The 12,941-nt window shown below is 37.1% G+C and overlaps 1 protein-coding gene across 3 annotated transcripts in view; it reads left to right on the top strand.

The window, feature by feature from the left end:
• The window catches only part of RALYL (RALY RNA binding protein like), a 374,061-nt gene that overhangs the window by 322,795 nt on the left and 38,325 nt on the right, over positions 1-12,941 (top strand). The window lies entirely within an intron of this gene.

Raw genomic sequence — 12,941 nt, 5'->3', positions numbered from 1 at the left:
AATACCTTCTCCTTGATAAATATATTGAAAAATACAATAATTGTGAAATTTCAGGGGGTTTTTTGAGTTTCAAATTCCCAATAATGCTGTTCAAATCAGTCAACCTTTGTTTGCCCCTTGCTCTTCTGCCTGTGTTGGTTTTACTACTTTTGTGTAATAGTAACAATTGAAGCTCTTCTTCGGCTCTTAGCATGCTAGGCCTTCTACAAATATTTGGAGGAGATCTGATGGTTGATTCCTCTGATTCCATCCTTGAAATCAGCTTAATCTTTTCCTCCACAAAGTGAAATCTGAGCCTGTTTCATCTACCTAACACGTTACTTGCGCTTCAGCTTGTGGTATGCTTAAAAGACCAAACCACAGAAAGACAGCTAATGCTGCTGCGTGAGCTTACACTTGAAAGTCTGCTTCACACCCTTATGCAGTAATATAATTTGCAGCTCCTTGATAAAGAAATTTCTTCTTTGGAGTTCAACCAACCATGATCACAATAGCAATCCATAACTAGCCTTGCTTCAAAAGTTATTGCTCTACACCAGTCTCTGTACACATGGGCTTTCTAAAGTGTGAAATTGGGAGAATGGCCTGTCCCAGCGTGTGTAGTTTATCAAGAGAAGAGGTGGCACACAAAAGAGAGGCACTTCAGAGAGAAGCCTTGTTGATACCGAAAAAATTGGAACTTCCCTATGTCTCTGTCATGTTTGTTAAAGGTTCTGAAAAAGATAATAAATTTCAGGCTAAGAGTCAGTCTTCAGTGCTGCTCTGTTGTGTGTGCTTTGTGTATGATACTAAGGAACAACTACTCACACCTACACTACACATTTACAGGATAATTCAGTTAATCATTGGCATAGTGTGCTATACCCCTCAGTTGAAATAAAACAAATGGAAATAAAACAAAAATACCATTTCAACTACTAAAATGAATTGTATCTTTGATTGTTTTCTACAAATTTAGCTCAGTCTGAGATCTGACCTTGTTTACAGTCTACTTTTCAAATACATTGATATAATACACCATAATTTGAAAAGAAGCAGGACTGTCTCAAGAGTATTAAGGATCATATTCAACAGTCACAGTTTGACCCAAAGTGATGTTGATTTCAGTGGTATTGAATTTCGCTGTTTTGGTTTTGGTTTCATTTGGAGTTATTTTTACCTTAATTCTAATTATGAACTACAGTTCAAAAGCACTCTGTAGTTATCCATTGAGTTTGGGGATTTTTTATCTCAGGTTCAGGCCACATTCTTAAAAATCTCACCATTCTTCAAGAAAAAGTGCAGCTTTTTCAACATCAGCCCTACACACTCTAGTGAGGGTGTACACAGAGAAGTAGCAGATTATAACAATTTTGTTGATGATATGCACAAAAATAAATGGGAATTAGGTAACATTCTGCCTTGCCAGTAGTAGGCTGAGTTTTACTGCTAACAGTTTAATTACCATGCTTCAAATTCTTTCATTTCTGAAGTCTTCAGCTTTGGTTCTGAAATCATGTAAGGATCAGCTTTGCTCAATAAAATTAAATCCTTCACAACTACATTGTGAGCAGAATTAAAAGTTGGAGAATGTGCCTTAAATGTGAAGTAGAAATATCAGAGTAGATCTGTCATGCATGACCAACAACTGACAATTTACATTGTTATGGTAGCGACTCCATAGCTAATGCAAAAGCATTTGTTTAATTTGAAAAGTATAAACCAATTCCAACAAATACAAAGTTATTTTTATTTTCTTTTCAGTTGCCTCTAATCCTTTATTTATTTAAATAACTAAATAAATAAAAAAGCCAAACTCAAAACCAAAGAACCTTTCTGAGCTCTCCCACACTTGGATCCTGTAGCCTTTCCTTTCAGGGATAAGGACAGGAGGTTGAATCAGCTATCATCCTGTAGCCAGTTACTTTTATCAAACCTTTTGGTAACCACACAGATAGATACCAGAAAGTACTTTTAAGTCCCAGCAATAATAAATTTTCATAGGATCACAAAATGCTTTGGGTTGGAATGGAATGAAAGATCATCTATTTCAAAACCCACTGCCATGGGCAGGGATCCCACCCACTAGACCAAGTTGCTCAAAGCCCCATGCAATCTGGCCTTGAACACTTACAGGGATGGGGCATACACAGCTTCTCTGAACAACCCATTCCAATGCTCCACCATGCTCACAGTAGAGAATTTATTCCTAATATCTAATCTAAATCTCTTTCACTTTAAAGCCATTCCCCTTTGTCCTATCACGACACACCCTTGTCAAAAATCCCTCTCCATCTTTCTTGTAGGGCCCTTTAGGTGCTGGAATGCTGCTGTGATGTGTGCCTGGAGTCTTCTCTTCTCCAGGTTCAACACCCCCTACTCTTTCAGATGGTCTTTATAGGAGAGATGCTCCAGCCCTCAGGTCTTCTTCGTGGCCCTCTTCTGGACTTGCTCAGACAAGTTCACATCCTTCTTTTGTTCGGAACACCAGAGATGGATGCAGTGCTCCAGATGGGGTCTCATGAGAGTGGACTAGAGAGGGAGAATCGCCTCCCTCACCTGCTGGTCATAATTCTTTTGATGAAGCCCAAAGTGTTTGGCTTTCTGGGCTCTGAGTACACACTGCTGACTCATATTGTGCTTCTTTTCAACCAACACCCCCAAGACCTTCACCTTGGGGCTGCTCTCAATCCATTTTCCATCCAGCCTGTATTTGTACTTGGGATTGCTCCGACCCAGGTGGAGGTCCTTGCACTTGGCCTTGTTTAACCTCATGAGGCTTACACAGGCCCACCTCTCAAGCCTGTCAAGGTCCCTCTGGATGGTTTTTACCAGAAACACTTATTTCCTTGAAAGATACGGCCTTGTTTATTCTCTTGCCATATAAACTACAGATAGGTTTCCAGACACACTATGAACAACAAAGAGTCAAAATGAAAAATTAGCAACTTTCAGACTGCTTTTTTTGTAGGAACTGTTTGTTGACTATTCAATAATAGAGAACACCTTCACACAAATTAAGATTAATCCACAAAGGAGGAAAACTGAAACATTTCTCAAGTAATGTAACTCAGACCGCAAATCTATTCTTTTTTGGTGTACAAAAGGATATGGGAAATGGAAGTTACATCTTCTGAGATGATGAAGTCATTGAAACAAAGCTGGAGGTCATTACTGTGGCTTATATAGCAGTATTGTGCCAAAATGTTCCCATTGCTTTAGCAAAGATGGAGGAACCTGAGTGGTATTGAATTAGGCCTTGTTTCCTCATAAAGCTAATATTTTTCTTATATAAAGACACATATATTAATCATGGTTATACATTAAATCTGAAATCAAGTATGATTTGTTTTCAGGCAGACCTTGTCTAGGTATCAGAAGTTAGGTGTATTTCATGTTCTGGCTAGTACTTTATAGGCTGTAAAACTGTTTTGTTGTGTAGAGAAGTCACAGAAAAAAAAATTCCAGTCATGTAAATTCTATTAGGATGAGTAATGGTAATGTGGTGTTGTTGGGAGAAGGCAAAAATCATGTGAGGGAAATTCAGCAAAAAGTTAAGGGATTAGGAAGGAGGAGACAGAGAGAGAGAACTTAATAGTGTTCATTCCTTCACAGAATCTTGTGGTTTGGGAAGAGATGCTGGAGGCAATTGTCAGCACTAAATTGTTTTGGCAGCTTAATTCAATAGACCATATGAAACAAAATTTAGTCTAAGATGTACCCGTATTGTTACTTTCTAACATGCTTTCCCCAAGTTGAAATGAAACTTTCTGTAAATGTTTACTAAATCTGATGCATAACAGTGCAAGCAGAGCCCTAAACTGTCAGGAACTGTGACCACATGATCTTAGGGACGAATGTTATAGAAAATGGCAGTAATGGAACATAAATCTCCCCAACCCCTATTTTGTGCAGACATTTTCATGGCATTTAAAGTGCTATAAAATTAATCTGTATGAAAGAAAAAAGATCATTGTTTAAGAATCATGATGGTTACTATGTCTTAGTTATGAGTGATCAATGTCTTTCTAAATGAGAGTCTGAATGCATTATTATTTAATTTTTACATACATAGAATATTTTTTTCCAGGGTTAATAGGACTAAAAAAGTATTTGTAAATGGTCTTCCCAAGCAGGATAAAAACCATTCTCAACTCTATTGTTATAGCCATTGAATGTGGGATCTTATGCTCAAATCATAGAAGCATAGAATGGTTTGGCTTCAAAGGGACCTTGAAGACCATCTAGTTCCAGCCCTCCTGCCATGGGCAGGGACACCTTCCACTAGACCATGTTGCTCAAATATTAGTATTAAGTTCCTAACAGACAATAACAATCAGCTAATGAAACTTACCCATCTGCTGCAGGCAAGTTGTCAAAATGTCGAACTCTGCAACTGTTCCTTGGAGCTTAAACCGGTGATACAAAGGAGCCTCCAGAAGAAGTTCTGTAACATCCAGTGAATGCATGGGAAAAGATGAAGGGAAGATCACATAAAATACACACTGAACTCCTCAAATGTATTAGGGGTCAGCTGTTTTAGTTTTGGGGTTTTTTTAATACCTAGCACTCAGAGTGTGGATCATTAGTTTAAAATCAGTTATGCTACTAAAATGTTTCATAGAGGCTACAACATGTGATTTACAAAATGTGACTACTGTGTTTTAAGGAGCTTAGACAAGGTAAAACCTGAAGCCAAGAAAATAACCTATCAAACTCTACACTGGATATACTCCTCAAAAAACCTTGAATGAGGAAGAGAGGAAATGACAAATACCCCATATTTTTAGGTGCCCTGACAGTGAACCAGGGAGTGGAACAAGGCCTTAAAATGTGGAGCTAACCATAAAGAAATATACCAGGCAGAGTAAAGCAGGAGAATATCCAGACTGCGCTGTCTTCCATGCCAAGGAAGACAGAAGCACGACTATATGAGGAAACTCAACAAAGATACCTCTCAAAGCAAAAAAGAGCTTCCTCAAAAAAAACAGGCACAGAACCTCAGTCCTGAGTTGGCTGAGATATTAGAAAAGCAGGTAAAGAAAACCAACATGGGGGTTCCCTAAGGGGAATGAGGTCTCTTAGTAAGTGTAAAACAATGCTTCTTTGTAAATTAAAAAAGATACGTAGAAAATATTCAGCCAGGTGATTCATACTTGCATCAAGAAAGCACGTGTGACGAGAAATCAGTACCTCTTCCATATGGCCAAAACTATATAGGGAATCTGCAATACCAGTATCATTACAAACCACCAGTCTCTTTAGTCATATACTACAATCAGGTGAATCATCTGGGACAAAAATCCTCTTTCCCTTATGGTAATGAATATAACGAAAAAATCCAGACATATGTTTAAGAAAAATAAATATATCTGATCACTTGATTTCAAGAATTTTATTCTGGATTTACATTGAATTAATTCAGAATGGTGACATTTGAATATCCTTCTGTAAATCAAGAAGTCTTTCCACTGATATTTTAGGAATTCCTTTAGTTTATGACTTTTTGTTCCCTTACAGAAAATAAATCTTGTTTTATTGACTGTGTATGCAGAAAGTGAATGAACACAAGCTATTCCAGAGCGCTGAAATATTAGGAAGATTTATCAGAAATCGAGGAATGTGTAGTAAACACAGTTAGCACTGGTCTAGAGGATACAACACTGGTTGTGTGATGCACAACTGCCCTTTCTATTCATCTCTGACCAGACTAGAATTGAGTCCAGTTCTGTGCTCAAGTTATAGAAGAATCTCCTTTACATGAGGTGCACCTCCCATATCAATTTACCATGGAAATTATTGCACAGTGACTCAGGAGTACAAGAATGCTTTTATAGATTCACATTATTTGGTATCTTCATTTATATTGTAAACTGACTTGCAAAGCACACTCTTGAAAAAATAATCATTATGTCTTGTCTTCATAAGCTGTACTCGGGACTTTGACAGTTCTGTCTCTCCCATGTCTCCTGTTTGCTGGTTTAAACCTTGAGTTGCTCAATCCAAAATAACTAAATTACATCAGTAAACTTAGTGTAAATAAGATCAGAATTAAATTTAATTTAGTTTTCTGACAGTTTGAAAATAGGGAAGGAAAGCATGTGATGCAATTCTCTAGATTTCTTTTTCTTTTACATAAACTCGGACACCGTCACATTGTACTTGATTAATCTTTTGTGAACTGTGCTTTTATGTTTCATTCGGTGTTTCTAAGATGGCTTCTCAGATGAAGAGTACATAAAGTTTCAGAAATCTGTTTTTGTAATCTTAAGTGTTTATTCTTTCAGCTCCAGTGCTACAACTGTGATTTTAATTTATCTGCTGTTTAGTGTAATGCTGTAGAAACACTAAACCCATCAGTGCTTCCTACACCTGTCCATGACAGTCTACTGTACTTGTCAACCCAAGTTAAGTGACACTCCTTCAAGGTATACAATATTATTAACAAACTGGAGAATCAATCACATCTGTGATATGTGTCAATAGTATCTTGAATACACAGAATTTAAAACAGATTTTTAAGAGGCAGAAACCATTACTCTTGTATTAAGGAAGAAAAAATACCTTATGGACATTAAGAATTCACACTCAGATTACACAATTAATGCCTTGGGAAATGATTAGGCCACTGGAAAGCTTTTTCATTGCCTTACTGTAAAATGTTCCTATGGGGAGCATGAATAATTGGACATTACTTCAAATGACAGAAAAATAGTTTTACAACAGGAGGAGAAAGGGCAGGGAGACATTAAGTAGATTTACTCACATTTCTTTATGTACAAAAGTTACTATTTTGTTTCCAAAAAGCATCAGTCTAACATTTATAAGCAAGACTATGCCTGCAGCCACAATAAGTAGTTTTCATTAGGAGTAATTCTAATACTTAACACTTAGCTGTACAGGAAAATCTTGGGGTTTAGTTTTGTCTTGAAATTCCTGCATCATTCATGCCTCTCTGGCTGCCATAAACAACTCCAAGACCAGCTAATCCCCAGAGTCTGAATATTGATCTCAATATTTTTGTTATTTTCTGCTTCACAAGTTTTGCCTAATCCTCTACAAGAAAATGTCTTAGTGACTTAATTACCTGATTTTGTATATGCAACTTTAAATATTTGCCCAAGTTTTGCCTAAAATCCAGGTTGGAGAGTAAGTTCAACAGTTTTTTTTCAAAATACATTTCACTGGGTAAATAGGATGAGGGTAGAGAAGGGACATATCTCAAGACAGAAAAAATACAGCCTAATCATATTGCAAATAAATTCTGCCTAGTGCCTGCAGAAAGATACTTAAATAGAAAATGGAGTACTGTATGTCAGCTTTTTTACATATATATGTCTTACTTGGACAAAATGCACCTCTTCAGATTAGATTTGCCAAAAAAATTTCAGTTTTATAGAAAAAAATCTCCATTTGCAGTAGAACATTCCTTGATGTACTTTTTTAAAACTTAACTCCATAGTTTTCCCCCACTTCAGGAAAAAAATATACCTTGCACTTATTAATTGAATAAATGCGCAGAATTAGAAAAAAATCACTTTTATTAACTTATGGTTTCAAAATTGCTATGCAAATTAATTTTTGATTGAAATACACAAATAGGAGGTTATGTTCAATTGTTTGGCATTTTGGGACAATTGTATGCATATTTTGGTGTTAATTTTTTGGTTTTAATTATACCTATTTGCACTCATAACTTCATTAGGGAAATGAATGTAAAATACTTCTCTGCAACTACTTTTCCCTTCCAGTCCTTTTTTTTTACTGTAAACATCCAAGAATATATGACAGTAAGTCTGTCAGCAAAAAGAAGGTTCTGGAGAATATTCTCTTTCTCTGCAGAATATAATGTACAGCCAAAACTGCAAAACACAAGTGTCCTTCCACTTCTATCAGCATTCTAATCCTTACCTAAAATTGAATCATCTCTAAAGTAAAGGTAGGATTTAGCCCACCAATTCAATTCGTGTCTTTAGGAATGTAGGTAACCATCCACTGAAAAGGGGCCTGAAATATCCACCTTTTTTTTTTTCAACAGTTCATGAAAGTCATCTCCATCTGATGGATTTTCTAACAGGGAAAGTTTCCATTTTTCGATGCTTATTCTCTAAACCATCTAGCCACCCTCACCCACTTCCTTGCAAACATCATGTCAGTTTAGACTGATTCTCTTTTCCACTCAGCAGGAACAATTTCTAAAACTCTTTTTACATGACAAGAGAAATGACTTTACAAGTGACTGGAATGCTAGCTTCAACCATTAGGTTGATATGTGCTTTCTAAAAAGAGTTTGATTGAGGAATTATTGCTTTTGTATTTAATATTTTTATCCAGACCTGACAACAGAGAAGCAATTGACAATAAAAATGGTGATTGCACCATCAATTGAATTAAGATACATTATGCCTGGTTTGTCACTATTTATGATTTACAAATACATCTTTATACCTGTAGAAAGAAAAATAGATATTAGCTAAGGCTGACTTAGATGCAAGACAAAATTCTTGTTGCCATGAAAACAACAAAAGCTATTTCTGCTCTCTTCTGCATTAACCATTTTCAAGTTAGAATAATCCAACTGAAGTCAGTTATATTCTCCACTGTTTGGAGCTAACTAATTTAAAACAGGATGTGAACCTTAGTTTATAAAAATCTTTTGTGGGCATGGGACACAGAGTTCAAGAAAGATTACACCACAGAATATGTTATCAATATCAGGTAAATAAAGACATAATAATATCCATAGGTTTATTTCAAAGATGCAGAAACATAATACTATTTTTGCTTGATTGACCCATGTGCAACTGCTGATACGCATAGGAATTTTGAATATGTACAGCATCATAGCTCTGAAAATAAAGTTGTTGGGGAATTCTTTATTCTTCAGGCATACACAATTTTAAGCAGTCATAGTGTTTAGTGAAGCTAAAAGAGACAGCTCATACAAGATTTTTTTGATAATACTAAGTCAGAAAAAGGAACCATGATTTTGCTTAGCAGAAACACACTTTATTGATGAATTTTCTTTGCCTCATTGTGAGCATTACAGTGTCTTTTACTATCTTCTGCTCTGGTATCAGAATCATGCACAGAGTTCTGTTTTTAATATTATAGAGATGGCATATGTTTGTGGGTAACTAATCTGCCTGTTTACAGTGCCATTAGGAAACCGCTGACTCCACTAGTTCACAGTCTCGTTTAAACCTTTCTCTGCTTCTGACCTGCTGAGTATTTGGTATTCAACACCATATGAGTGATTTCCTGCAGCCTCCATCAAGCAGGCTGTTGGGTTACTAAGGAATAACTCTTAAGAGGTAAAGAGCCCTGCAGTCACCTTGATCTAAGTGCCAGTGATTATCCATGCTAATTCCCTGCTTCATGCTATACCGCAGCACTGACCAAATCTTACATGTGTCCCTTGACATGCAGAAGTAGGAACAATTATGGCTATAGATGGAGAGATGTAGTGCTTTCATACTATAATCTCTTCAACATATTATTACAGATGAAACGTCATCATTCAACTTCAAAACAAAAAAAAAAAAAAAAAGGAGTGACAAAGGGAAAAGCCAACCAAGAGACCGGTTGGAAAAGCAGATTTTTTTTCTGTCCCACATCAGGAAAATTGTTTCTGTTTTGTGTTGTTTTCATTGTCATTGGTTCATAGCCTTTTCGGTACACATGCAGGACAACTGCTTCACAGTCAAGAGGACTAGGAACTGCCTTTACGAAACCTAGACCTTATCCTGGAAATGGTCAAGATCAGATTGGACAGGGCTCAGAGAAATCTGATCTAGTTGAAGATTTTCCTGCTCATTGCAGAGGGGTTGGACTAGATGATCTTTAAAGGTCCCTTCCAATCTAAACTATTCTATGATTGTATGTGTTTCACATGATGTCTTGTGCGTGTGGGCTGTTACTGTGAACTCAGCAGTACCAGTGAAGGACGCTTAGCCCCAGAAGCTAAGGTGCCTCTGTGTTGCATGTAATTTCAGAGAGGGAAAAAGAGACCCAGGTCATGGATATAAAGAAGGGTCCACATCAAAATTTCCCAAAGCTTTAAAGCTACCCACCTTCACCGTTCTTATTCTGTAAGATTCAACATATTTTTCATCCATGATCAACACTTGAATTCCATCTGCTTTCTTCAAGGCGACTAAGTAATGGGAAAGAAAAATGGAATTGAGGCCCTTGCTCTTTTGAGAACTCATAGAAGCCCATCCACCTTTAGTACTGCTGGGTGCAATTCCTACTTTGAGGGTCAAGTAGCTGTTGCAACATCTTTGCCAGTGGTCCCAGGTAAGGAGTCCCTGTGCAGACCTGCAGACCACTCCCCATGAATGGCACTTCCACACAGAAATGCCTTCTGCCACTGCAGAGAAATCCCGAATGGTCTGTGGGAAAGGCAGAGATTCCCTCCTCAAATCCTGCCGGAGTGCCCCGTTCCCATAACTTGGTAAATGGGACTTAATTAACAGGGATTCCCTTTAATTGTGACTATTTTGTTTACAATAAACTCAAACTAGAAATATAAGTAAATCAACTGCTTTTAGCTTGTTAATTGTGCTAGCAGGTTGCACTGTTAGAAGCCACGAACATTTACATCTTGCATCCAGTCATGGGCTCAGTAACCTTTTGGCAGAGAGATGGATAAGGACAAATTGGATAATGTTTGCTGCATCTAAAGCCAGGTGTATGCCCATTTCAGAGACTGACTGACATGCAACATACATAATACCTGCAATGGATGCTACTGAATTAAACCATGCAAAAACACAAAGCTCCTAAACTAAGGTTAGAGGTATCATCCGTAGCAGAGCTGCTTATATAGCTTCAACTGTACAGCACTATAAGAAAACCACTGGGGTTTCTTCAGGTGAAATTCAGAGACACAATAAAAGTATCAGATGTTTCTGAAGCAATTAAATATTTTAAAAGGTAATATAAACAATCCATAAAAATTTTCAGCAATTCAGAGGTTACACTGCCATATGATAGCCACACGGCAGAATGTCCTTCTTATTCCTGCTCTGGTTCCACAGATAAGCATTAGATGATGCATGTTGAAGCTGTCATTTGCAAAGCTGAAGATACATAAAGGACTGAGTTCAGTTTTAAGACAGAAGTTACCTGAACAAGGAACAGAGTAAAAGAATGAAGCTTTCAGGAGCTGACGGATGTGAAAAATTTCTTCTCTCAAAAGACAAGTATTATCCAAGAAGTTGGGCTAAATTTAAAAATTAATAATAAAAAAAGAAAAATACAAACCACATTTTTCAACAATATAAAAGTATTCTGCATGAAGAATGATGTGCCACAGGAACTCCTCAGAGGTAGAGTGCCAGAGTGAGAGCAGAAGTAGGGAAGGAGAGAAACAATTGGTTGCCACAAAAGAGACTGTTTCCTGCATTTTCCCTTCCCAGAACCTTCTCTGTTTGCAGTGACCCTCATCTGAGGAACCTGTGAGCCTTTCCCAACCTCTCAATCCTACTGACTTTTTAAAAAAGGACATTGAGATCTCTGCTTCCCTTGACTTATCAGCGCCATTCCTGGGGATAGCTTTAAGCCATTTCTGTAATGGCATTTGTACGTGAAAAGTAAGTTTCACACTCTGAAAGCCCAATGAAGGGCCAGTAGTCCTTATCGTGTCCTGTGGGCCAGAACCGAGTTACTACAAAAAATATAGTCATCCTCCAGTCTTACTCTATCTGGTGCAAAGTGAATTATTCTTCATCAGCTTCATGGTCTTCAACCTTGAAAAAGTGAATTTGTCTGGTCTTTATGTAAATTAAATTAATGTCACCCCCAGGTGAAAGGTTTCATGTGACAGGGCTTTTAAATTTAATCTTTTTTCTTCAAACTGTCTGTTATCTTCTACTTAAAAACGCACACTGAATATTAAGTTTGAGCTTAATGCAGCTATTAATCATTCAGCTAAATAAAACCACTAGGAAGCTCCGAAGAGCTGTAAATAAAATAATAGCTTTGCCACCTGCTACTTCTTTGTTCCATGCAGACTGGATATAGAGTGACAGACAAAATAAGAGCTGTCACATAGTTTAGGAAAATTTTTGCTAGTTTTGCATTAAGCTACAGAAATATGATCCCTATACATGATCTATTATTACTTAATGATATTTTGCATCCTCTCCTAGACATAGCTTGCCTGCTGCTGTATTCTAGTCCCTCAGGGCTGCTTTACTTAGTAAGTGTGTCACATAAAATGCATATAGGGCATTCTTTTCTCAAATAAATTACCAAAAGGACCACAGTCGGCTTTCTCACTTGGAGAATTTCATGATCTTCAACTACAGTATTACACAAACAATCAACACAACTTAATCTATCATTTGCAATTAGGCACTTGCATCTGAAGCAGATGTGGCAGGGGTGGTAACTGTACCCCGACCTACTTTGATAGAATTCTTGACCCATTCTTCAAATTAGGTACTAAAATAACTCTGAAGATATTTTGCTCAATGTTCAAGAGCAGAAATTATCCATGAGTTCATTCCCTGTGAAGGAAACTTCTTTAATACATAGCTATTATCATTCAGGTGTCCCTGTCTATGTCAAAGGGGCTGGAACTAGGTGATCTTTAAGGTCCTTCCTGAGCTAAACCACTATCATTCTATGATCTCCCTCTATTTTTGGGGAATATTTTCTTCTGTGCTTTTTCCTTTCTAACTCTCTCTACCGTTTTCCTTTCTCACTTAAAGCTTATCCTTTCCTATGATGCTTTCTTCATTCTTCTTACCTCTACTATTCATAATTATCTCTCTCAGGCCGGTGAAAAACTTAGGGGTTGTGTTACTAGGCAGAGTAATAAACCCTTATGACTTTTCCATGCAGAGCATTTGTTAGATCATTGGTTTGGTGGTTTGGTGTTGGGTTTTTTTCATATGTGTGAGATAGATAAGATTTCATTGCTGTTTCACCGTAAAGGTAGAAAGTTGCTAATG

Source organism: Chiroxiphia lanceolata, chromosome 1 (genome assembly GCF_009829145.1).
Source record: "Chiroxiphia lanceolata isolate bChiLan1 chromosome 1, bChiLan1.pri, whole genome shotgun sequence".
NCBI classification, from domain to species: domain Eukaryota; kingdom Metazoa; phylum Chordata; class Aves; order Passeriformes; family Pipridae; genus Chiroxiphia; species Chiroxiphia lanceolata.
Note: the sequence above shows the minus strand (reverse complement) of the source record. Positions and strands in the feature narration are given on the sequence as shown.